At 41.7% G+C, this 27,677-nt stretch overlaps 1 protein-coding gene and 1 non-coding gene across 2 annotated transcripts in view; one reads left to right on the top strand and one right to left on the bottom strand.

Annotated features, from left to right (window-relative positions):
• PDZRN4 (PDZ domain containing ring finger 4) overlaps nt 1–27,677 on the bottom strand; it is a 450,660-nt gene that overhangs the window by 156,988 nt on the left and 265,995 nt on the right.
• On the top strand, nt 3,757–3,895 carry LOC114809329. Its single transcript, XR_003757116.1, has one exon. It is a non-coding gene; the product is annotated as a small nucleolar RNA SNORA7 (small nucleolar RNA).

The following is a 27,677-nucleotide window of genomic DNA, read 5'->3' as shown; positions in this document are numbered from 1 at the left end:
CTCTTCTAAAGTATTTTTATTTGATAGCTCTCCCCATCCTATCTCAACCCACTGATCTACTGCAATCCAGCCAGCACACTGGGCTCCCTAATCTCCAACCCACTCACTGCATCTCGATTTTGTCTATCTCATCACTGATGCTATGCCCACATCCTCCCACTGGCCTAGAATGCTTTCCCATTTCATATCTGACAGCCCACCGCTCTCCACATCTTTCCTCTAAGAGGTCATTCCTGACTAATCCCTCATCTTCCCACCTTATTCCCACACTATTAACCTTCTCCTGTGCTTTGCCTATGTTCTTAGGTACCTCTTAAGCACTTGGGTACACATTCACCTCACCTCCACCCCAACTGCATTTATGCATATATCAGTCAATCAATAAATAAATTATTGTGTGCAGAGCACTGTACTAAGCACTTGGGAGAGTACAATACAATGGATTTGGGAGTTGGTAGATATGTTCCTTGCCTCCAAGTTCATGGGTGACCAGAAGGGAGAGGGAGCAGGGAAAAAGAAGATTTAATCAGGAAAGGCCTATTGGAATAGATGTAATTTTAATAAGGCTTTGAAGGCAGGGATAGTGGGAGACTGGCATATATGGAGGAGAGGGAGTCCTTAGAAGGAGGCTGTGGGAAAGGGGACAGTAGAAGGTAGAATGAGTATATGGGTTGAATGAGAGAGATGAGTAGATTTATGACAAATTTACGGGCTTGTGAGACAGGGATGATAGTGGTGTTCTCTAAAGTGATGGGAAAGATGGGAAGAACCTGGTTTAGGTGAGAAGATGAGGAAGTTCTGTTTTGGACGAATATGTTCGTTTAAGGTGTTGGCGGGACAGCCAGGTAGAGCTGTCCTGAAAGAAGGAAGGAAATAGACTGCAGAGAAGGAGAGAGATTAGGGCTGAAGATATGGTGTGGGAATCACTCCCATAGAGATGGTTGTTGAAGCTGTTAGGAGTAAATAGGTTCTCCCAGGGAGTGCCCCCCAGACTGTAAATTCATATGGGCAGGAAGTGTCACTATTTATTGTTGTATTGTACTTTCCCAAGCGCTTAGTTCAGTGCTTTGCACACAGTTAGCGCTCAATAAATACGATTGAACGAATGAATGAATGAATGAATGAATGAGAATAGAAGGGGATTCAGATCTGAGCTTGAGGGACTCCCACAGATAAGGGGTGGGAGGCAGAGGAAGAGTCTGCAAAAAAACTGAAAAGGACTGGTCGGAGAGATAGGAGGAGAACCAGGAGATGATTGACTCAATGAAGCCAAAGTCAAACAATTTCTCCAGAAGACTGTCCACAGTGTCTATCATGTTCATTGAGTCCTTACTACATGCAGAGCACTGTACTAAGCACTTGGGAGGGTACAGTAAGGTAGAGGTGGTAGACATATTCCCTGCACACAGTGAGTTTACTGAGAAGTCAAGGAGGATTAAGATGGAGTAAAGGCCAGATCTGGCAAGAAGGTTGGTCACTGGTGACCTTAGACAAAGCAGTTTCCCTTGAGTGGAAGGGGCAGAAACAAGATTGGAGGGAGTCAACATTCAACAATATTTATTGAGCGCTACTATGTGCAGAGCACTGTACAGCATGGCTCAGTGGAAAGAGCCTGGGCTTGGAAGTCAGAGGTCAGGGGTTCGAATCCCAGCTCTGCCACTTGTCAGCTGTGTGACTGTGGGCAAGTCACTTAACTTCTCTGAGCCTCAGTTCCCTCATCTGTAAAATGGGGATTAAAACTGTGAGCCCCACGTGGGACAATCTGATCACCCTGTATCTACCCCAGCGCTTAGAAAAGTGCTCTGCACACAGTAAGCGCTTAACAAATACCAACATTATTATTACTAAGCGCTTGGAATGAACAAGTCAGCAACAGATAGAGACGGTCCCTGCCGTTTGATGGGCTTACAGTCTAATCAAGGAGAGAGCTGGAGGAGAGGAAGTGGAGGCAGTGGGTGAAGACAACTCGCTCAAGGGGGTTAATGAGGAATGGTAGGAGGGTTATGGAGTGATAAATGCAAGGAGTTGTAGATCCAAGGGAAGATTTTGTAGGACAGGGAAAAATGAGCCTATTTGAAAGCAGTGGTGAAGAAGCACTGGGAAGTGAATGGTTGGAAGTGGCTGTCAGGGAGGGAAGAAGGGAGAGGGTCGATTTTTGATAAATTGTGAAGGCATGGAGTCACAGGCGTAGGTGGGAGAGAGATTTTGAGACGATTTGAGAAATGTCCTCTTGCGATAATACTGGCAAAGATGGGAGAGTAAAAGAGAGCACTTGAGAAGGAAGGGACTGTAAAGGAGCGGGGGATATTTTAGGAAGATTATGTTTGATAATTTCAATTTAATTAATAAAGTTTGTAGCCAGGTCATTAAGAGAGAGAGATGGGGGAATTGGGGAGATATCAGATTTGAGGAGGAAGTTAAGTATCTAGAACAACTGCCTGTGTACTTGTTTTGTTTTGTCGTCTGTCTCCCCCTCATAGGCTCACAGTCTGTGAGCCCGTTGTTGGGTAGAGATTGTCTCCGTTGCCAAATTGTACTCTCCAAGCACTTAATACGGTGCTCTGCATACAGTAAGCGCTCAATAAATACAATAGAATGAATGAATTAGCTGGGTATAGGAGTCATTGAGGATGGAGAAATATTGTCATCAAGCCATAAGAGAGGGTAGATTTAAAGCAGGAAAGGATGAATTGAGATTGACTTGTGACAGCCAGATGTCTGGATTTCTGCCAGCAGCACTCCGTAGCTCATACCAATTTTGTTGTGGGCAGGAAATCTGTCTGTTTATTGTTATATTGTACCCTACCAAACACTCAGAACAGTGGTCCGTGCACAGTAAGTGCTCAGTAAAGATGACTGAATGAATAAATGAAGACTGGAGGAAACTTACTGTAGAAGTGATTTAGGGTTGTAGGTTAGTGATACAAGATTGGCAAAGGGACAGGGGAGCAAGGGAGTTGAGTTCAGTAGAGAGGGAAGTATGGAGGGTGTCAATTTGTGCTTAAAGAGAAGGTAGTTGGTGTATAGAGACCAAATGGGGAATGAATACTTTAGAAAACTCGAGGGTGTTAAAAGATAATAGGTCTCTATATCCTCATATTCGAGCATTTCTCCTATCTGAATTCATTTTAATATCAGTTTCCCTCTCAAAACTGTAAACTCTTTGTGGGCAGGGATCATGTCTATTAACCTTTTCAATTTGTGTTCTCCCAAGCACAATAAATTCCACAGATTGGTTGAAAGTAGTAGTAATAACTGTATTTATTGAAATTTCTCACCACTGGCTCTAATGCGCTTGCTCAACTCTCTCTCCATTGTTACCCTCACTCTTCTCACTCTTCAGGCCTGCCTACAAGCTTCACTCCTTTCACTCATAACCTGCTCCCTGGGTCTTGCCCATGTCTTTCTCCCCATTGACCCTCACACCCTCCTCCTCCCTATAACTCCTATAACACATTGAACAGACCACTATTCTCCCCATCTTCAAAGCCCTAATAACTCACATCTCCTTCAGGATGGCTCCCCTAACTAATCTTCCACCTCACCATCCTATTCACCTTCCCTACTGACTCACCCATGTAGTCTGTTACCCCTAAGAATTTAGTTTCCTTTCCCACCCTCCATTCCCTCACCTTTACCTACATATCTTTAATACTCGGTTGCTTTCCCCAGCTGTAACTTATGCCTGTCTCCATTGAAAAATGGAAATGTTGTGAAGGCAGAGATCGTCTATTGACTCTATTGCACAGTCCCAAGCACCACTTGGGGGTCGCACCTGGAGAGTTTCCAGTACTCTACCAGTCTCGACTATGGGAGGGGGAGTCAAGCAGAGGCCTGTCCATTCCATTCCTAGCTTGGCCAGTGGCTAGCGAGTGGAAAGCAATCTGTTACTAGTCAAAACTCACCTGTGCTGGGTAGCAGCATCATGGGAGAGAGTCGAGGGCGGAGATTCAGGATTACTGCGTGGAAGGAGGCAATGGTAAACCACTTCTGCATTTTTACCAAGAAAACTCTATGGATCCACTACCAGAACGAATGCAGATGGAGATGGGGTGCTCTGGGAGAGATGTGTCCGTGGTGTCACTATGGGTCGGACACGGCTCGACAGCATAAGACAACAATAACTCTGCTGAGTGTGTAGACTAGTGGTCTGCACAGATTATCCACCCAATAAATACCACTGAATGGCTGATTTGATAAATACCGAGTACTCATGAGAGGTAAGTGGAATTTGAAGTTAAAGTGAGCAGGAACCCAGACGAAGCCCCACTTTTTCTCATCTCCCACTCCCTTCTGCATTGTCCTGACTTGCTCCCTTTGCTCTTCCCCACCCCCATTCCCAACTCCACAGCAATTATGTATATATCTGTAATTTCATTTATTTGTACTGAAGTCTGTCTTCCCACCTTTGGACTGTGAGGTCATTGTGGGCAGGGAATGTCACTGTTTACTGTTGTATAGTACTTTCCCAGACGTTTAGTATAGTGCTCTGCACACAGTAAGTGCTTAATAAATACGATTGATTGAATGAAAGGGTGAATGGTAGATCTGCAGATGCTGGGGCAGTTGTGGAAGTGCCTGCAAAACCCAGATGAAGATTAATAGATAGTAAACCATGAGACTTGAGGCAACAGAGAGGAGTGAGAAGTAAAAGCTGTTGAAGATGACAAGAGAGGGTAGAGGGTGGCTACACCTGTGGTTAGGACCAGGAGGAGACAATTAGGAAGAAAATTAAATCCAGGAGAAACAGCTCACAGATACATTTAAACACAAACCCTACTACCTGTGATAACTAGGTACTCATTGGAGGCAGAGAGGCAGGTTGCTCCTGTGGTGGCGTATAGTGAAGCAGTGTGGCCCAATGAAAAGAGCATGGGCTTGCGAGTCAGAAGGATCTGGGTTCTAATCCTGCCTCCGCCACTTGTCTGATGTGTGACCTTGGGCAAGTCATACAACTTCTCTGTGCCTCGGGCACCTTATCTGTAAAATTGGGATTAAGCTTGTGAGCTCCATGTGGGACATGGGCTGTGTTCAACTTGATTGGCTTAGTGGATAGGGCCTTGGCCTAGGAGTTAGATGGCCCTGGATCCTAATCCTGACTCCACCTCTTGTCTGATGCGTGACCTCGGGGAAGTCACTTCACTTCTCTGTTCCCTCATAATAATGATAATGATGATGATGATGGTATATGTTAAGTGCTTACTATGTGCCAAGCACTTTTCTCTATAAAATGGGGAATGAGATGAGTCTCATGTAGGACAGGGATTGTGTCCAACCCAATTTGCTTGTACTCACCCCAGGATTTAATACAGTGCCTGGCATATAGTAAATGCTTAACAGACACCATAAAAACTACAACAACAACAACAAAAAATGATGAACTTTAGGGAAGCTTCAATTCCCTGCTATTGATCCTATTTTATGTCCATAATGCCAGGTGGTTCCTCAAATTCCTGAAACCTTTGATGCCTCTTCCACCAGACAATCAGTGAATGATACTTACTGTTTACTGCATGCAAAGCACTGTACTGAGCACTTGGGAGAGTACAATACAATAAGTTGGTAGACCTGACCCCTGCCTTCAAGGAGCTTACCATCTAGTCATTCTACTTTGGGAAAAAGGTGCCTGTGTAAATGTGTGAACCTTACACGTAAACATGTGGGTGGAAATCTGTGTGTCTTAGAGCAGCTGACATAAACAAGCTTCAGGGGACTTGGTGTGTGACAGAATGAATAGAAGGAGGGTGTATTTAAAGGAAAAGATAGAAAACTGAGGAAATGGGAGAGGTGGAACAAATACGGAGGGAGAATTATGAAAAAAACCCAAAAGAAAACCACTCCTCCATTAGAAAATGAGCTCCTTGAGGACAGAAATCATGATTTATTTCTTTTGTGTATTTCCAAACCTGCTCTACCTCCTGAAAACTCTCAATAACTACTGTTCAGAATGGTGATGTGGAAGATAATCTAAGAGAGAGAAAAATAATGCACAAACAGAAAGGGTGAAATATATAGGGAGAAGTAAAAGAACAAAGAGCCTAATTGAGATAATGAGGAAAACAAGCCCAAGGACTTTTCACGGAGCTCAGCTGTTACCACACATTTAATGGATGATGAGTATTTTCTATAGCCCTATTAAAACTTTCCCTTTCACCATGGGAGTCCACTGAAATGTTCCTTTTATTTTAGATTTACTGTCTAGGAGCATTGAGGTGTGTGGCTTAATAGTCAGAGTTTTTGATTAGGTATTAGAAGACCTGGATTCTATTCCCATGATGTACTGAAGACTGCCTATTATTTAATTCCCCCCCTAGACAAATCAACTATTAAAGCCTACTAGAGAATTAATAAGAGAGCAAGGAAATGTATTTAGAGTTCAGGTACCCCCAAAAGCTATTTGGCAGACAGTGTATGAAATATGAGGTGAAATACAGGATTCTTAATCTCTCCCAGGTCTTAAAAGTAGACTAGCCTTTTTTCACAGGCAAGGAAATTTTTATGAAGCCTTTTTTGGAGAGTGAACACAGTTCCTCTATTGGCTATAGCTCAGACACTCTCTGTACCTAGGGAGGAGTCAGAATTTGGACAGAGGGTGGTCGTTCCTAACTTTCTGTGAGATCACATTGTTGACGCCCTCCTGCCCGTAAGAGAAGCAGCCTGGCCTAGTGGATAGACCAAGGGTCAGGGAGTCAGAAGGACCAGAGTTCTAATCCCAGCTCTACCACTTGTCTGCTGTTTGACCTTGGGCAAATCACTTCGTTTCTCTGTGCCTCAGTTACCTCATCTGTAAAAACAGGGATTAAGACTGTGAACCCCATGTGGGACAGGGGACTGGTCCAATCTGATTTGCATGTATCTACCCCAAAGCTTAGTACAGTGCCTGGCCCATAGTAAGTGCTTAATGAATACCACACATTATTAGTATTAAGAGGAGAAAACCTAAGTTTCCCTTTTTAAGTAGGAACAATAAAATTCATCTCACTGGAATAACTAGTGATGGCAGTAACTGTAGTAATCCTACTTGAAATATCTTACAAAGCATCTCACACCAACACAGGAACCTGCCCTCTGTACCATGAAATATGCTAATTTTGAAAGACACATTATTTTGTAAAGTGAAATTTACACACTGCTGAATCCAAGAATCCTAGGAATATCTGCACAATTTACTCACTTGTGGTGGATAAACGTATGTCATAATGAGCTGAATTACTTTTATCAAAATGAACTGTTCTCCGTATATGCTCTTTGGGTTCGAAGTACACACAAAAGATGGTCTTTTCTTTAACCTTTAACACATTATTACCTCATACACTATTTTAAAAGGGGAAAGAGTTTGACCCTTCCACCTTCTGACATGGAACATACTTTTTATGTTCATATGGAAACCCATGATGGGCATCACATAATTCATCTATTAACCAGATTATCAGGGAAGTGAGAAATTAGAGATTCCATTTTGAGGACACTTGAAAGGCAAAAAAGGAGAGAGTGTAGCAATAGATGAGATTGTTTCTCCAAATATAAACTGATAATGCTGGAAATTCTACCATCTTAATTTTTTCCTGTATCCCTGAATACTTTCTTGGCATAATTTCTATTTTTATTGAGTATGTTAATTCTGAAACAAACATATTTTCCCATTCTTCCTCTATCTGCATCAAGTGAAATCTCATATATTCTCTATGGATTTTTACATTCTCTGAGACCAAATTTAGGACTAGAGCACAACTGCATTTTTTGAATTTATGTTTTGTAGGTGATTTTTTTTTTGCAAGACATGACTGCTTTACTTTTCTATAGGGACTATCCCAAAATTTCATGGGCAGTTTTGTTAACTCTTCCATCTTTCCCACTCTTGTTTTTCCTATGGGAGACCAAAAAAAAAAAAAAAATCAGTGGAGACAGAATTTCCTAGGTCAGTTTCAACTGTTTAGAAAACAATCAAATACAAAAGAGTGATTGACAGTGCATATTCTGATTGGCTTTATACCCTCACTATCGCTTTGTGAGTGTTCAACACATAGGAAATTGTGATGATGGAAAGGGCCTTTCAAGTCCTAAGGAAATGAACTTTGACATGCATCTCTGTAATTGTATTCTTGCAGCTTATACATGGTAGCTCTTAATGATCATCGTATTCAGGTGTTTACATATGAGGTCATCAGATTGGACAGAGTCCCTTTCCCACATCAGGCTCACAGTATTAGTCCCCATTTTACAGATGAGGTAAGTGAGGAACAGAGAAGTAAAGTCACTTGCCCAAGGTCACACAGCAGACAAATGCGGGAACCAGGATTAGAATCCATGTCCACTGACTCCCACGCCCGTTCTCTTTCTACTAGACCAGCTGCTTCCCTATATTCACAGTATAGTCATAGTTTTCTAGTGCTGGGAAAAATTACACTTCAACTACAGATCTTTCCAGTGGAACCTGAATCAACCATTAAACTTTCACAAACTCGACTGATTCATTTTTCAAAGCAGCCTGCCCATCCACAGATCTAAAATTCCAACGATCTAATGGATCAGAGTACTAACACCTAGGAGGTCAAAGGAAATTACCACCATGCCAGGTCACGAGTGAAGATTCAAAGGTGAAACGTCAACAGATTCGTAATGTCCCACATGATGGTTGGCCTTTCCTCCCCCTTCCCTGCCGTCCTTAGATGTTGCGCTTCTGTGAGCCGCTGACCGCACATGGTAAGCTCTTAATAAATGTCATTACTACTGGGAAGCAGGAAGGAGATGGAATCCAGCATCTGGCTACCCTGGTGGTCCCCTACCTCACCGTCTGCTGTAGATTGCGGCCACAGGACAATTGTCCTGATTCCCTCGCTGGTAATCCAATTCTTCCGATGCCAATTTAGAATTTGGAAGAACTGTAAATTTCATGATCGTCTCTTTTGGATAACACCCAGGAGACTACCTAATAAATAAGCTTTGATGCTATTATGAAAAATGGTTTACGCTTCAGTTTATAAGGTCCTTTGTTTTAGCTATCCCTTGTGGGCAGGGGTAATGTCTACCCACTCTGTTACATTGGAGAAGCAGCGTGGCTCAGTGGAAAGAGCCTGGGCTTTGGAGTCAGAGGTCATGAGTTCGACTCCCGGCTCTGTCACTTAGCTGTCTAACTGTGGTCAAGTCACTTCACTTCTCTGTGCCTCAGTTCCCTCATCTGTAAAATGGGGATTAAAAGTGTGTGAGCCTCACGTGGGACAATCTGATTACCCTGTATCTCCCCCAGCGCTTAGAACAGTGCTCGGCACATAGTAAGCGCTTAACAAATATCAACATTATTATTGTACTCTCCCAACCGTTTAATACAGTGCTCTGCACACAGTAAGCACTCAATAAATATGATTGATTGCTAAATCTAACTTCCTCCAGCCTATGATTCCTAAATGTTGACACTGCTTACGGAATGGATACTCCACGTAGAGGGCAGGCAAATGAGTGAGTGAAAAGAAACCCTAAACAGAACACAAGGGTAAAAATAAGATCAACCCATCAGGCTCAAAAGAATCATCTCATCACAGAAATTACGTCTAGAAAAGGACTCTTCCATAGCTCTTAAAACACTTGATATTGCACCTGGAACTTGATGCCTAATCCTTTAAGCACTGTAGTCCCACACAAAGCAGCACACCTGAATTCAGTCCATGGCCTATTTACTGAGGATTCTATTTCTCCAATTTAATTTAATTTCTTTTTAAACCAGTCTTATCACTGTCATCCTCCGCATATAAACAGTCTGTTTAAAAACACAAATCTCATGTTTGTCTTAGGAAACCAATCCAGAACATTTGTTCTTCCTAACCCAAATACTGCACCATCAGGAGAAAGTACTCCAAGGCCAGAGGCCGCTAAGTGCCATTGGGCGGGTTTTTTCTAAAACATTAAATAACGTAATTAAACAAATGTTTCATGGATATTACGGAAATGTCTTGCTGTTCTGTCATTTGTTGAGCACAAAGATAACATGCTGCGGATCCAAGAAAAACCTAGGGAAGCTGGGCCTTCCAGAATCACTATGGCTTTTGGCAGTGGGATTCCAGGAGTGGTCAGCTTAATTGTCAGCCAGCGCACAAAACAAAATGAGCCGTTAAAGTGGCATAGCCGGAAAATAAAAAATGGAGATGAAAAGAGTCAAACCTAATTGGGTCGAAAGATGGCACCAGACCAAGATCATCTCTGCTCCAGTTGCCGAGTTAACCCTAAAAACAAAGGAAATTTCGGGAGATCGCCTGCCCCAAGACACGTTAAACGTAACGGCATTAGGAACAGGATGGCAATGGGTCCTAATGAGAATGAATACACTAGCCAATGAATATACTTAATAAATAGAAATAGCCGTTAAATCCACTGAAAATGCCAGCGGAGCCTCATTTGCTCTTTCGGAGGAATAATCAATTGAAGAGGACATTTTTCTTCTCTTTGTTCTTTCCCATCAATTTTAATGGGAGGGGAACATCAGTCAGAGAAAATGTAATGGGACAAGAAGATGGATGAGTACATTGGAAGCCACTAGTCACAGGACAGAAAACATTCTGATGAGGTGACGCTGGAGGCACAGGGTTCACCGATACGGCCCAGACGATATTTAGCAAACGAAACTCGGCGACTACGTGCTTTGGTATTTGCCCTGAGCCAATCCATTGCTGCCACTTCCATTACACTTCTACAGGTGAGACACTCCTGCTGGACACGCTCCAGTGGCAGTATTCATTTAAGAAAATGAGTCAACTGGCACAGAGAGACAAAACAGAGAAAAATGATGCAATTCTGACAGGGGGTGATTTCCTCATTATAGAATCTAAAATTCCACAAGGTTCTGAAGCGGCTGGAAATTACATTCACATTTCAGAGGGTGGCCGTCTACCAGAGAGGGTGACTTGAACCTGCAGCAGTTGATCTAATGTATGTGGTCAACTTTATTGTCTTCTCACCCAAGGGAGTGGAGATTTTTCTCCCGGAGCGGGCCAAGAAAGAGTCAAGTCCACTTCTTCCGGGAACCGTGTTCCTAGATCTACACCGGCAACCACAGGGGGCCTGTTATCTGGCATTCAATCTATGTGGGATGGGAAAGCCCCAAAGTAATTTTCTCCTGGATCAAACTAGATCGCTGACCCAGAACCTTTTTTGAACTAGACTATCAAATATGTCATGGTCCTTTGGGTTTAAGGGGCAGCTCTCTTTTAGCCACAACCTGTATTGTCTTCAAAATTACAAAATCACTCAAGCCATCCCCTCTTCTGGACTCTTTTTTAACACTTTATAATCTAACTGAATTTCAATTTTACTAGTATTTGCAATACTCTCTCACCCCAATATAATGCTGCCATGTTTACCTGTCTCTTGGAGACATTTTGACTGACTTGAATAGAATAATTAAAGGCCATTTCAGTTTTGTATTAAATAATATAAGCTTCTTGTGGGCAGTGAACTTGTCTGCCAACTATCTTATAGTATACTCTCCCAAGCACTTAGTACAGCGCTCTGCACACAGTAAATGATCAATAAATGGATTGACTGAGTGGTCAATCATGGGGTCAGAAAATGAGAGGCCAGTTTCAAACCAATGAGGTACAATTTATGAATCTTATTATGGAATACAAAATCGCTCTATTTGGACAATCCCATCGTCATACATGGTTTAATAGTATTTCTTGTATATGCTGTAAAACAATAATTTGGCAGATCATATAACAACTAGGACAATACTCTACCAGCTTCCAAGGTAATAGATGAGAAGCATCATGGGCTAGTGGAATGGGCATAAGTCTGGGAATTAGAGGACATGTGTTCTAACGCCGGCTCTGCCAATTGCTTGCTCTGTGACCTTGGACAAATCATTTATTTCTCTGTGCCTCAGTTTCTGCAGCTGTAAAATGGGGTTTAAAGACCTTTTTCCACCCTCCTTAGACTATGAGGCCTAGTGAGACAGGGATTGTGTTGGCCTGATTAACTTGCATCTACCCCAAATCTTAGAATAATGCTGGACACATAGTAAGCACTTAACATATAACAACAAAAACAACAATAATAATAATGATAATAATACCAGAAGCAACAGTTATTGCTTCAGTTATTTTAAGGGTTTTTTTAAGAACTCCACCAAAAAAACCTCTCATTAATTTAAAAAACAACTGTGTGCCTATATTTACACTAAAATGAATCTGTTAATGATCCAGGACTACTGTAAGCCTCACAAATGTTATATGGTCCTGGTGACATCTTATTACAGAAAATGAAATGGAAAAGACCAAATAAGATTATCTAATCCATCCCAACTCAGTTCCTTCTTCATAATTTGGGCATTTGGTTTTAAGCCATTCACATGACTGGCATCTTTTCTGGACAACTGTTACAACTGCTCATTTCTCCCTCAGCATCATAGTATAGTTCTTCTTCAGAGCGATATGAAGAATATATGGAAAATAATGAAAAATATTTTTGAAAATGTGCTACTTAATGTTTCCCAGTACCATATGGAAAAGAACAATTACTTCCAGATACAATGCACATTCAACCAATCCATTGTCAAACACAGAGGCACATTCATTCATTCATTGATCATTCATATCCTACCTAGGAGGCAATTACTGAATTCATTCATTCATTTAATAGTATTTATTGAGCACTTACTATGTGCAGAGCACTGTACTAAGCGCTTGGAATGTACAATTCGGCAACAGCTAGAGACAATCCCTGTCCACTGACGGGCTGGCTAGTACCACCAGGATATAGTAAAAGTTGTAATGTTAGGTTCGGGTGTTTTCATCAACAGCTTAGTCCGGGAAGTCGAATTTGTAAAGATGTTCTAGGAGATAGTCTAAATTCCACACAAAGGACAGGCAATTCCTGGAGAAACTTACTAAACATGAAGGGTCATTTCACCTACCCTGACCCTCAAAAGTATCCTTTGCTTTCTAATTTAATAATAATAATGTTGGTATTTGTTAAGCGCTTACTATGTGCACAGCACTGTTCTAAGCGCTGGGGTAGATACAGGGTCATCAGGTTGTCCCACATGAGGCTCACAGTTAATCCCAATTTTACAGATGAGGTAACTGGGGCACAGAGAAGTTGAGTGACTTGCCCGCAGTCACACAGATGACAAGTGGCAGAGCCGGAAGTCGAACCCATTACCTCTGACTCCAGAGCCCAGGCTCTTTCCACTGAGCCACGCTGCTTCCCATGTTTGACTGCCCCATGTCATCTTTAATTTATTTGACTGCCCCATGTCATCTTTTCAGCAACAACAGTGTCACGTGAAAATTACTACATTTGGAGAATTTTAGTACTTTAGAGCCAAAATATTTCTTAACATCAGTGGCATTCACTAACACAGAATAATTGTCAAATCTTCTATTTTCCATCTACACCCACTCCTTTAGAGAACTCATTCGCTGTGATGGCTTCAACTAACATTTCTTTGAGGGTGATTCCCAAGTACCTCTCTTCTCCGCAGTCTTGCATTTTCTCTTGCCTTTAGGATACCTCTACTCAGAAGTCCCATCATTCATTCATTCAATAGTATTTATTGAGTGCTTACTATGTGCAGAGGACTGTACTAAGCGCTTGGAATGTACAATTCGGGAACAGAACCTCAATCTTAACATGTCCAGAATAGAACTCCTCATCTTCCCACTCATACCCTGTACTTTCCAGTCACTGTAGAAAACACCACCACCCTCCCTGCCTCACAAGCCTATAATATTGGTGCTAGAATTTGTCTCATTTTCCTTAGCAGTCAATCTGTCACCAAATTATGTAGGTTCTACCTTCACATCTCTATAATCCTTTCTTCCTTCTGCCCCCAAACTTCTACCCTGCTAATTCCAAGCACCTATCAGATCCTGCCTTGAATACTGCAACAGGCTCCTTACTGACCTCCCTGCCGCCTGTCCCTCCCTTCTCCGGTCCATAATTCCTTCTGCTGTCTTTATCATCTCTCTGCAAAACAGTCTATATATCCCCACACCTCAAAACCATCTAAGGTTTCTGTTTCTTTGCATGAAACAGAAACTCCTTACCATCAACATTTAATAATTCTCTCCCTCCTACCACTCCTCGCTTATCTCGCTCCTCTAAAGCCAATCTATTTTCTGTACCATCATCTCATCTATCACACTGCCGATCGTTTGCCCATTTCCTCCCTCTGTCCTGGACCTGCCTCCCACTTTGCACCTGATTGTCGATCACTCTCCCTACCTTCAAAACCCTCCTAATATCACAGCTCCTCCAAGAAGCCCTCTCTGACTATGCCCTAATATGCTACCAGAATGATTGCAGATTGGAAGTGGGGCATTCTGGGAGAGATGTGTCTATAGCGTCGCTATGGGTCGGACACGACTCGACAGCATAAAATGACAACAACAACCCCAACTCCCTCTGCATTGACTATGTACTCCGTTGAGTTGCCCTTAAGGACTCGATATTCAACTCAGAGCTCCACAGCATTGGGGATGAAGACTGTGAGCCCCACGTGGGACAACCTAATGACCCTATATCTACCCCAGCACTTAGAACAGTGCTCTGCACATAGTAAGCGCTTAACAAATACCAACATTATTATTTACGTATATTTCCTTGTACTCTACACTTTCCCCTATGTGCAATTTATTTTAACATCTGTTATCCCGGTAGACTGGTATTTCCTTGTGGGGAAGGATTGTATCTAAAATCCCATTACGTTGTATTTTGAAGCCCTTAATACAGTGCACACAGTAAGCACTCAGTAAGTACTATTGACCGATTTAAATATGGACCTGTTCTGTTTTTTACGGTATTTAAGCCTTTACTATTTTTCAGACACTATACTAAATGTTTGGGTAGATATAAGATAATTGGGTTGGCAGAGTCCCTGTCCCACATAGGACTCACAGTTTTATGTGCGCTTATTTGTTTTACAGATGAGGCACAGAGAAGTGAAATGAATCGCCCAAGGTCACACAGCAAAATGGTAGACTGGGATTAGAACTCAGGTCCTCTGATGCTATCTCCCAAGCTTGTGCTCTTTCCGCTAGGATACTCTGCTTCTCACAATTGTTGTTAACCGGTAACGTTTAGCTACCTTGCCCTTTGGAAACCTTTTTGAAAACTCACAAGTAATACTTAAAACTAATACCTATTAAAGATGAAGGTCACTGGGGATGGAAATTCCAGAAAAGCTGACCGTGAAGAAATTGGGCTTTGCATATTTGGCATTGAACAACCTCTGGTTACTCCAAAGTGCTTTCTGCCTAAATTCTTGACTCCATTTAATCCGTGCTGCCTTTTATACTTTTTTTTTAATCAGCTTCCCAGCTGTGCAGAGTATAAAAAAAAAAGCCCTTGCAAGATGAGGAGGTTGCCTAGAACAGTGCCTGGCATATACTAAGCGCTTAACAAATACCACTATTATTGGTAGGCGAAGTTGGTTTGGGCACATTTAGTCGGTGGAGAGGGACTTCACCACACTGACATCTCCCATTCTGGACTGGGACAGACAATATTATCTACTAGAGAAGTAGCGTGGCTCAGTGGAAAGAACATGGGCTTGGGAGTCAGAGGTCATGGGTTCAAATCCCGGTTCAGCCACTTGTCAGCTGTGTGACTTGGGGCAAGTCACTTAACTTCTCTGTGCCTCAGTTACCTCATCTGGAAAATGGGGATTAAGACTGTGAGTCCCAAGTGGGACAATCTGATCACCTTGTATCCTCCCCAGTGCTTAGAACAGTGCTTAACAAATGCAATAATTATTATTAGTGTTCATTTTGGGCAGGGAACATGTCTATCATATTTGTACTGTACTGTATTCTCCCAAGCACTTAGTACAATGCTGTGCCCAGAACAAGGGCTCAACAAATACCCCTGATTGACTGAGCTGTTGATTGATATTCTATGTTAAAGTGTCTCATGATTTTTGGTAATTAGGAGGTATTACCAGGACTAATTGGTTCCAGAGATGGAGTTAGCTGATTTCTTTTGGAGGTGAAAATTAGGGTTTTCCAAAGTCCACAAAGAGGAGGAAAAATAACCAGCTTGAAGGCTACAACAACACTATAAAGAAACTGCAGATTGACAAAGAATGGCATAAAGTTACTACTTGACATAGCTTCCCAAAGCCTAGAAGACACAGATTCAGACCATCCAAAGCTTTTTTTTTTGGTGTGGCAAAACACTGGCCTTTCCTTATAATTGTTTTTAAAGCTGCCATTTCAAAGAGAGGTGGATAACATTAATAAATACAGAAATTGACCCAGCTGGATGGGAAGTACAAATAGAGTTTGCTATTTTTGTCTTTTGAGTTTAAAATTGTAGCTAGGGTGAGACACAGCTGTAAATGACTGCACTTCGAATATTGAGTTCTCAGAGCTACTAAAGAAAGAGAAATCTTGCCCTTTATGAGTCACAGGAAAGAGGGAATTATAAACATAATACAAAAAATACATAATAGAGTACATGTAAGGGAAGCAGCATGGCTCAGTGGAAAGAGCATGGGCTTCGGAGTCAGAGGTCATGAGTTCGACTCCCGGCTCTGCCACTTGTCAGCTGTGCGACTGTGGGCAAGTCACTTAACTTCTCTGTGCCTCAGTTACCTCATCTGTAAAATGGAGATTAACTGTGAGCCTCACGTGGGACAACCTGATTACCCTGTACCTACCCCAGCGCTTAGAACAGTGCTCTGCACATAGTAAGCGCTTAACAAATACCAACATTATTATTAATATTATTATTTAATGATACATGGAAAGAGTTGTTCTTTGTGTTAGAATAAGCCACCGCACATAGTGAAATTTACCTGTGAGTTCTGGTTCTAATCCAGGCTCTGCCCCTTTTTTGGCTATGTGACCTTGGACAAGTCACTTAACTTCTCTGTGCCTCATTTGCCTTATCTGTGAAATGGGGATTAAGACTGGGAACCTTACAGGGTCTGTGACCAACCTGATCATCTTGTATTTATTCCAGGAGTTAGTACAGTGCCTGAAACATTGTAAGCGTTTAACAAATACTATTAAAAGAAAAAAAAAAGCCAATCTAGGATCTACACTGCCAACTACTTTATGCAAACTTAAAGATTCTTTTGTTGTGTAGTTGATGTTTGCAGTGCTTGGTGCTCTTCCCTTTTATACATAATAAGAATTATTCACCAAAGGATGATGATAAAAATATACCCACCGTGGATAGGGGTTAGTAAGCATATTATAATGCACAGTGGATACTCAACTCAAGAAGCAGCGTGGCTTAGTGGAAAGACCATGTTGGGCTTGGAAGTCAGAGGACATGGGTTCTAATCCCAGCTCTGCCACTTGTCTGCTCTGTGACTTTGGGCAAGTCACTTAACTTCTCTACGCCTCAGTTGCCTCATCTGTTAAATGGGGATCAAAAGTGTGAGCTACATGTGCGACAACCTGATTACCCTGTATCTACCCCAATACTTGGAACAGTGCTTGGCACATAATACTATGATAATAATACTATGATAATAATTCTCTAAAAGTTTTGAAACATTACAGAGTCTCTCCACTTTACTCCCTGAATGACTAACTTGAAAGAAGAGACAAGATCAAAGAGAGATACAGGTAGAGAGACTGGTTAGAGAGCCAGTCGGGTTCTTGTTTCCATGCATTAATCTCATCGTTTATCTCTTCCCCTGTCTCACTGCCATTTCACATTCTACCTTCAATCACATTAGAATGTAAGTTCTCGGTGGGCAGGGAATGAGTCACTTTGTTATTCCACCCTTCACAAGCACCTAGAACAGTGTCCAGTTCCTGTGCTTAGACCAGCGGTTGACACGTTATAAGTGCTTAACAAATACCATAATAACTAGTAATGAGTATGTGGATGCTCAATAATGCATTACTTACTACAACTAGCACTGTTATTATGCTCCTACTCCTATTATTACTGTCCTTAACTGTCCTGGGATGATGGTGCTCCCAGATTGCCAATGGGCTGGGAGCAGGCCGCCACTTCAGATAGAGTATTCCGGTGTCCAAAATTAAGCGATTCTTTCTGCTTCCTCTTCTGTCCTTTTAGCCCGTTCCGGAAGGAAGTGGCCAAAGCTCACAGGACTTCTATTGCTGGTGGGATGGAGACATTCCAAGAGGCAGAGCACAGTACTCTCACCTCCACGGGAATCACTCGTGGGGTATTTTGCTTCATTAGGCCCCAGGGTTAGCTAATAAACAGCTAAAATATACAATGTTATTCGGCTAGCTGGGGGGCATTGAAAGTAGCCCTCTATGTCGTGGTTAGATTGATGTCCTGCGAAAGTTCTGGAGAATGGCAATCTCTGGTAGGTCTCCAGATTGGCTGGAAAGTCTACACATTAACAGTTAAAGTCATGGGATGTGGTGAGGCGGGGGGAAGAGGGTGGACGGAGGACATAAAGAGCTTTATGTTCCTCTGCCTCCGTACCTGCCTGACATCTAGGTACTGTCTGAGGGCCTTACCATGACAATAACAGGGGAGTGGGATGAAGGTGCCTGAAATCCCTCTGGTCAAAAAGTGGGGTTGTCGCCACCAGGGATAAGTAGCCGTGTCTGCATGTTCACAGCCTTGCTAAAAGCAGTTCTTAAGGTTAGGTTACGCTGGGAAGGGAAGCACCTGCTAAAATACTGAAAGTCCACTTGATGGTAAATTCCTTATGGACAGGAATCCTGTGTACCCACTCTATTGAACTGAACTCTCCCAAGTGCTCTGCTTCCAGCAGATGCTCTACAAATTCGATTAACTGACTGATCGATTAATCTCTAGAGTGAGAAGTATCAAAGAAAGCCCGTGTCCAAAGCATTCAAGAGGAGTCAAATTAATATAGAATCCAGAAGAGAACTTGCCCAAGTTACATTGAAGAACTACAAATGTGGGCTGATCATGCCTGCTAACAAACAATATTTTATTGTAGACCAATGAAAAGGACACTGGAAGGTAAATTCAAAGAAAGATTTAACACCACAAACTAAGACATATAGCTGAAAAACTCCAAAATAGATGATCAAACCCAACTTCCCAGGGTTACCTTCTCATCATTTTCATTGAGGAATAAGGGTTTACCATTGTTGATCTAATTTACAGAGGAGAAGAGGGAGAGAAAGTGTGAGAGCAGAAGACCAGAGATCTTTCATCATCTTTAGTAACACAACTGAGGGGCTTGGTTTTGCTCAAGACCATTCCCTTAACATGATGCAAAGGGATCAAGAGCCAGCCCTTACTTCCTTTGTTACAAGGCACTGTGATAAATGCTGGGGTAGATAAAAGCTAATCTGAACAGCCACAGCCTTACCTGGAGTTCACGGTCCAAGAGGGAGGGAGAGGAGATAATTTATTCCCATTTTCCAGATGAGAATATGAGTCACAGAAGAGTTAAGTGACTCAAGATCCCGCAGCAGGCCAGTGGAAAACTAGAACTAAACCAGGAACTTCATTTCTCTGTGACTTCGTTACCTCATCTGTAAAATGGGGATTAAGACTGTGAGCCCCATATGGGACAAGGACTGTGTCTAACCTGATTAGGTTGCATCTACCCAGGGTTTAGAACAGTGCCTGGCACATAGTAAGCGCTTAAGAAATGCCATAAAAAAGATCTAATTTTCAGTCCCATATTTTTTTCCACTAAGTCACTCAGCCTGAAACTAGATCCTTCCAGTGGGAGGTGAAGCAGATAATAACAATAATAATAATAATGGCATTTGTTGAGTGCTTACTATGTGCAAAGTACTATTCTAAGTGCTGGGGAGGATACAAGGTGATCAGGTTGTCCTACGTGGGGCTCACAGTCTTCATCCCCATTTTCCAGGTGAGGTAACTGAGGCACAGAGAAGTTAAGTGACTTACCCAAAGTCACTTGGAAAGCAGCTGAACCGGGATTTGAAGCCATGACCTCTGACTCCCCAGCCCATGCTCCTTCTACTGAGCCACGCTGCTTTGCAACTTTTTCTATTGCACAAAAAGTGTCTTCTATTAAAACTCCCTGGTAGGTAGCTCCATTGATCATTCCCATCACTCACTTTTCACTAAAAAGCTCTAGTTGAAAGGCATTATGGAAATAAATTGCCAAATTTAGAAATCATTCTGTAGTCTCTTTTAAAAAAATCTGTGTAAGCAGGTCAGTTATAAATGGAAAAACAATTTTAGCTCTAGGGGTCCTTACTATAATTTTCTGCAACTATGCTAATGAAATTACAATAGAGTAGTTGAGTTTCTACTGGGGAAAAGAGCATTCAAATTACCCATTTTACCCACTGAGAACAGGTGAGGGAACTCCTCTGGATATGGGGAAACATATGTAGAACAATAGTAGTGTCCCTAGTGTACTACACAGTGAAAAATGCTTGAAAATTATTTCATATGTGCTGGCAACCTGATCTTCTAAAATATGAGATCCTTGAGCGCACCTCAATATTACACCCTGATTGACCAACTCCTCTCATGAGAAGAATCTCTAATGGGGACATTCAATCTAGTCTGACAAATGAAAATGATTTTAAGAATTTTTTCCAAGTGATGTTTCTTATACCCCACTGTCTATATAAGACTCCATAAGCAAAAAGAAACCTGATCTCATTCCAAACAGGAAACAAACCAAGCACATCACGCTGAACGTCTGTCTGCATTCGTCAGTGAACACATTTTCCTTTGTTTACTGTAGTAAGTACGAGGAGTGCCACATACACCTTTCTACTGAGGAGCTAAACCTTGAAGAGGAGGTGGGACTATAACATGATTTCTCTCGTGTGCAAATGCGTGATTACATCAATCACTAGTAACGGTTTAGCAGTGACTACCAATCTTAATTTCTAAATGTCCCTGGGACATTTTAACTTGCATCAGGCACTTTCAAAATCATTGAGAATAAAAGCTACAGAGCTCTGATCAGGACATTACCAGACCATTAACTGAAAAACATTTTTAGCAAACTGAGTGTTAATCTTTGTGTAGATGAATTCTTCTTAATATTTCAGATCCAGTAATCAAGCTTCTGAAGTTAAGTCAATCTAGTTAAATAGTTGGATCTCTTACCTGAGGACTTTTTGCCCCAGTAATCATGCTTATTTGGCTCCAAATGGGGTTCAAAACACATCACTGGGCTCCAAACTCCTAAATACTTCAGTAAGGATTGAAACCAGTTCACAACAAAAGTTGGACTGGGAACTCTATGGTCAATCATTTCTTGGATGCCGTTGATTCTTTATCTACCATTTACTTTCATATTAATGTCTGGCTCCGCCTCTAGACTGTAAACTCGTTATGGGCAGAGCATGTGTCTGGTAATTCTGATCTTCTGCTCCAGGTGCTTAGTACAGTGCTTGTCACATAGTAAGTGCTCAATAAATACAATTGATTGATTTACTCAATTACTGCAAAACTATGAGAGTATTATTCACCTTGTCCTCTGGAAAACAGCCTTAGACTCTTTCAGAAATCATATGTATGAGATTTGGGACATTCCAGAGGAAAATTAAGGAGAGTGCTTTATTTTCTACCCTAGTTATCAGTGACCATAGCCACAAATAACTGACAGGCACATATGAAGCCTAAAGAGGATCTCTGTGGCTTATATTAGCTAAATTTGGGGCAGTCAAAGGCAAGAGTAACAGGGAAATATTTTAAAAGCACAATAAAATAGTGAGGACCCACTCGATTTCCCTGCAATCCTTTAGGTCAGGTCTGATCTTTTTTTAGTACAATTAAAAATCACTTTACCTCGGGTGTATTTAGGAAAGAGTTGACCTGCTAAACTCTCTATCTCACACTTTCATATCAGCTTTGGAAACCGAGGAAAAAACATTCTGCTCTGTATCATCTATAGAAAAATCTGCTGCAACTCAGTCCAAAGCAGTCGTACTGAAGGCAAGTGTTCCACCTAGAGACCGCTTTCAGGAGTCAAAGAGGCTGACAAGTTATCTGCAAAATGGACATTATTTTAGGACTGACTGAGCTTTGCTAGTTTGGAGTAAAAAATGAAGCAAGAGATATTGCCCCCAGTGGTAATTAACAATGTTAATCTTCTTTTTCCTCTCTATGGCGATAAAAAGAGTCATTTTTATATTTAATTAATGCAGAGAATCATTTTGGAAACTGGCTAATGAGGCTCTGATCACATTACCATGAAAATGTGCATTAACACTGCAACCGAGGAGGCTGTTTCATGTGTAGCAAATCCACTTTGTAATTAGCCCACTGTGAAATGAATCACGTCAGGAGAAACTCGGAGGGAGCAGGGAAGCGATGGGCATTTAGCTACTACTGTGCCAGTGGGCCACCGGCATTCTGAGGCTTTTCCCCCTCAATACTGCCCGTCATCAGCAAGGCTATCCAGAGCTGTACCTCCTGAGAGAGCAGTATGTCATATCTAGGACAAATTATACCAGGCAAGCCAGTCAGTTCCCCAAAGGCACTAAACTTTAGTTGGCCAGAAATTCATTTGGGCAATTCGAGAATTATACACACGCCCCAACCCTCCCCCCCCCCCAAAACACACACACACACACAATTTTTGGGAAAGTGCCTGAGAAGACTAATGTCTTATTGTGTCTGACAACATACAACTGAACAGTTAACATGCTAGCCAGTGGAGGTGCAAAACCATGTGTATGAGGAAGTAGGATTCACTTATAATACCAAATAAGCCCAATATAAAGAGCCCAGGAGCAAGAGATGAGAGAAAAAAAAGAAATTATCTTTTAAAGCTACCCACACATAGTTTCTACTTAAAGGAATGCATAATTCAGGAATTTACTTACAACAAATCAACATCTCTTAAAATAAAAAAAAAAAATTCTGGCATCATTTTTTGGCAGTCCTGGTTTGGTATGAAACTTTTTGGGTCAGTTACAAATGCCTGTAATCAGAGACTTGTTAAATCCCCATACTTGTACAAGCAACAGAGAACTGATTTTCAGATCACATCCCCCATTATGAAAGCCAAGGGTTGCCTTAAAACCCCCAAAAGAGTCCAGCGAGATAACCATTCCACGACTGATATCTTGGCAGAAGATATCCCAAAATGTTAAAAGAATCCCACAGGAAGTCATCTGAAGGGGGAGTGGCAAAGAAGCCCAAAACGCTCACCCCGAACCGAATCCAAAAGCCACACATCATCAACTTTTCCCTCAATTCTGCAGTTTCCTGGAAGAAAAATTCAACCCGATCTGTTTGTCTGTCATCTTCCCAAAACACAATGCCTTACTCTGCAGTTGCTGGCCACACACTCCGCACTCACCTGTGAAACTTCGTAAAGCAGTTTGTAGTGTTCCTCTCTTTTCTGAAAAGTGCACAGATTGCAGCCCATTCTAATAAGCCAAAAAAGAGCAAAGCTTCTGAGGTCCCCAGAACTGAGAGGCAATTGCTCTGACAGGGAATCACCCTCCAGACTTGACTACTGTTTTTCATCAGTCACTCCAGCTCAGAAACACAGACGCACCACTGACGGCTAGAAGCACAAGCCAGGGCAGTGTGCGACGGCAGCATGCTCTTCTCTCCTTTCCCTAAGTATCTTCCACTCACGTATACGCGCGGAGTTTCGACTCAGTTCATGGCAACACTCCCCCTGTCTCTGCATCGGTGCACATGACTACACAGATTCCAGCTCATGAATATTAATACTGGCTCATTGATTATTTATGACAGAACATGGTAGCAGGGAGGGGTGTCATAGCTGCTGCTGATGACAGATGAAGATTCACTAATTAAGAAGCAAATGTAGTGTGGTTAAACAAAACTCACTTGTGTCAATACCCTTTGTATTTACAAGAATAGAGAGATTAAGCATAAGGTACAGTGTTCCAAAGAACGTAGATAATTCATAGCTGAGAAACAGGCTGTATAGAAGAATATCGACTTAGTCTTTTGCATTACCGATTAGAAAGTGGGTCTTTTAATGGGAATCTTAAAAGGGAAAGAGAGAGAAGGTAAAGCCTGACTTATTAAATGCATAAAATAAAAAAGAGGGAGCCAAGCAGCTATTTCTGATCCTCCAAATGGAGCTGAATAGTTAATATAGCAGGACTCTTATTTACTTAAGGGCTATTAGGGGGTACTGTAATAAGATTCTATATTCTGATTCAAAGGACGCCAAGTACGATTGCAGTCTGTATGCCCACATGTGCACGTAACAATGAGAAAAAGTGATACACTCCAATGGTACGTTTACAATGGTTGAATGTCTGTCTCTTTTATATTAAAATAATACTGCCTTTTCTTCTGAAGGAATAGGCAAGAGTCTATTAATTTTGTGTATTTTTAATGATATACATCTTGTTAATCCCACAGACCAGTTTTCAGAAAATTAAATGTAGACATTTTCATAAGCCTGTATATATACATTAGGTTTTGCAGCATGCCTCTCTCGACACTTTAGCTATATTAGATTTTCACAGCTCATATTCAACATATAAAGGGGGATAAACTTTAAGACTAAAACTTTCATGTTGTGAGTAAAGGGAAAAGCATTTAATTTCCCCAAGTCATAAATGGCTGGGCAGGCAAACCATCACTTAGCTTAAAGCTACAATGCAACCAACCAAGGCCCCCCACACAAAAGGAAAGATTTCTTTTGTTTCAGCCCCATCTACACTGTAACCTCCCCTAATTAAGAATATCTCCATTGCTGGGCATCTTTAAACTGGGTAGGATAGCAGGTGGGCTCCAAAGCAAAAATAATTACTTAGAAACTGATGACTCCTGTTAGGAATGACAGTGGGCCTTGAAGATTTTTAATTGCTGAACATTGATGTATAACTCCTTTTTTCGGTCCAGTTTCCTAAAAGCGCTTTGTCAAATGTTTAAAATCGATTACAGGAAATGATTCTAATGAGTACTAATTGTTAACAAATTGGCTTTGCATCCAGCATCACCTCAACACCACCAACACTGAGCAGCAAGTAGATGAACAATCATCTGGTGCTTATCAGTTCTTCCCCTTGGGATGTAATAATCCGATTTTCTGGGCCTTAATTTCGCCTAACTGACTGGATGAAAGCCAAACTGAGAGACCTACATGAAAGCAGCGGTGTTATTGTGGACACTGTACACTAGCAAAGTTCACTTAAGACTTCTCTGCTAATTAGGAGGGAACTGGTAGAAAACATTAATTAGCCTTTGCTTCCTTTAATGAAAGCACAGAACCCTTAAGTGCCAGAGAGCGGCTTTATGAAAATCAGGGGTGTCCATTTGTAGAGAAGATTCTCCTTATTCCAGGTGCAATATATCTCCAGGTCTTTTTGTTTTTGTTGCTGTTGATGTAATTTCTCAGGATGGCCCCTCTGTTCTCCGTGAAGTATTTTTATTCCAGAGTTCACATCCATGAAACCAGCATCAGCTCTGCCTTTGAAGGCTCTTACACTGCCAAGAAGAGAAAGACTTCTCTTTTCTCAGATGTGTAAATTCCGGACTTAAAAAAGTCAGATCAAGGAATTAGAGAACAGTCAGGCAAGGATAACTGTTTCCATCTTTGAATGAAAGCATTTTTTTTTTCTTTCACTGACATAATTTCTCAGGTGACATGGACAAGTTCTGAAGCTAAGTAAAAATGCAGGTATTCCAAGCTAGCTACATATTCCCCAGCTCAATTTTTCTAATCTTTTCTAAAACACTATTTCCTGCACATTTAAAACACTTGGACAGGATTTTTGATTTTTCTCCTGAAAAGAAAGAATCAGAGAAAAGTAAGTAGCCAAATATTGCAGTTAATCTTTTAGCTATTGCCTCCTACTTCGTTTCATTAGCACTTCTTCTCTTCTTTTGTTTCTGTCTTTGGGACCAACAGAAGCTTCTTCACTCATTTATCAAGTGCCAGCTCTTGGCCCAAACATACTGGAAATGTGCTATCTTGTGTTTCTAAGGCACCTCTTAAGTACCGAAGACCTATTTTATGTGTAAAAGTGGGTTTCAGAGTTCTCTAAATCTTCCCCAGATATGTTCTTTGGGTTTTGTCAGTGACTAAATAAATGACTAAGTAGGAATTTAATATTCTGGACATTGACAAATACGGTCATCAACTTAAAATATATAACTACCTGCCTTCAGGAAATCATTTGAGATATCCCATTCTGAGGGTGGGAGAGGCATTATTAAGGCCCGGGTAGCAATCTGTACACTTTTCCTCACACCAGATCTGTAGCAGAGGTGAAAAAATATTCAATTTTCACTTTTAGCCTAGAGGTGATTCCAAACATTTTGGTAAAGTCCAAAATGCACTGTGAACTCAGAGTGTATAAAAGGGGCATCACATCTCAAGATGTGGGGATGACAAGGCCCCATCCTCAAGTCAATGGACCACAGATTGAAATCCTCAATGGCTCAATGTAGGGCTCTCTAGTTAGAAAGAGCATTAGAATTCCTGGTCCTGGGCTCAGAGCTATGAGTGGCCCAGTGCTATGAATGCAAGGCTCCTGACCTTGCTCAAATTGTAGGTTGCTTCAAGAAGTTCCCAATCAGCTTCTGCAGCTCACAGAAGTGTCAAAAGAAGCACAGGTGTTTTCCAAGCTGGCATGACACCCTGACAGAAGAATGAGGTAGGAGGGAAAGGGGGTGGGAACAGTGCTTGCTGATGCTGTTGGGAGAGGGTAGGTGAATCTTTCCTAAAATCCTGTGACCCCCAAATTGGGGTTTGAATGTCCACCACCAGTGGATACTAATCAGCGCTTGTTGTGGGAAGGAATGTATCTGTTTGTTATTATACTGTATGCTCCCGAGGGTTTAGTACAGTGCTCTGTGAAAGTAAGCGCTCAATACATGTGATTGTATGAATGAATGAAAGTCAGGAGATGATTTGCACAGGCAACTAATAGCGGCCAGGTTTTTTCACCTCTATAGTTTTCCAAATTCACAAAGGGTACCACTGACCATGAAATTCACTGCCAATAAGCTTGTAAGAATCAATTCAGGATCCAAAACCCAAGCATTTCATAGCCAAAGATATTCATATGTCATGTGGGTGGCATCCAGTGCTGTTTTAGCTGTGGTCTCTTTCAATCACAATCTTCTCAAAGCTTCCAGTGAAAACAAGTTGCTCCTTCTTTCTTGATTGCAGTATACTAAGCTGGTCTGTCTAATACAGTTGTCTCTCATTTGTCAAATGGACTGCGGCTCTGTTTTATTGTAACCTTAAAAAGTTACCTCTGTCTTCTTGGTTGGGGCTTCCTGATTTCAACTCGTTATACAGCAGCTATTAAGAAGCTTGTTGTCAACCATTCTCTTCCTAAGTACCGCTCAGGAAAGTACCATGGAGCTGAGCATGCTAGTGGGGCCATGCTATCAAAGTCTTCTGACAAAGGAACCATCTAAAACATTCCACGAGATGGACAGGGCCCATAATGAATCTTGAAAAGCGGTTGGCTGAAGGACAGGGAACACTGCAGTGGTTACCAAGATTACTCTGCCTTGTGGTGGCCCACCTTTGTCTCTATGCCATGGTAACTTTGGCTGCAAATGAATTTTACGTACGCATAGGAAAAAAAATAAATCCTTCATGTGTACTCTGAAATGTGGTGCACTTCTGCTCACCTACCCACCATGAGCTTTGTTGTCAGGGATGAGAGAACGCAAGCATCCCAGTTGCAACCAATAGCGCTTCACTGTTGTACTGTATTCCCTCATACATTTATTTCAGTGCTCCGCACACAATGAGCACTCAGTAAGTACGACTGACTGACTGACTGTCTTTGATTAATTCCTCCGTGCAG

Source organism: Ornithorhynchus anatinus, chromosome 2 (assembly GCF_004115215.2).
Source record: "Ornithorhynchus anatinus isolate Pmale09 chromosome 2, mOrnAna1.pri.v4, whole genome shotgun sequence".
NCBI classification, from domain to species: Eukaryota; Metazoa; Chordata; class Mammalia; order Monotremata; family Ornithorhynchidae; genus Ornithorhynchus; species Ornithorhynchus anatinus.
The sequence above is the reverse complement of the archived record's forward strand: the minus strand, read 5'-3'. Positions and strand labels throughout refer to the sequence as shown.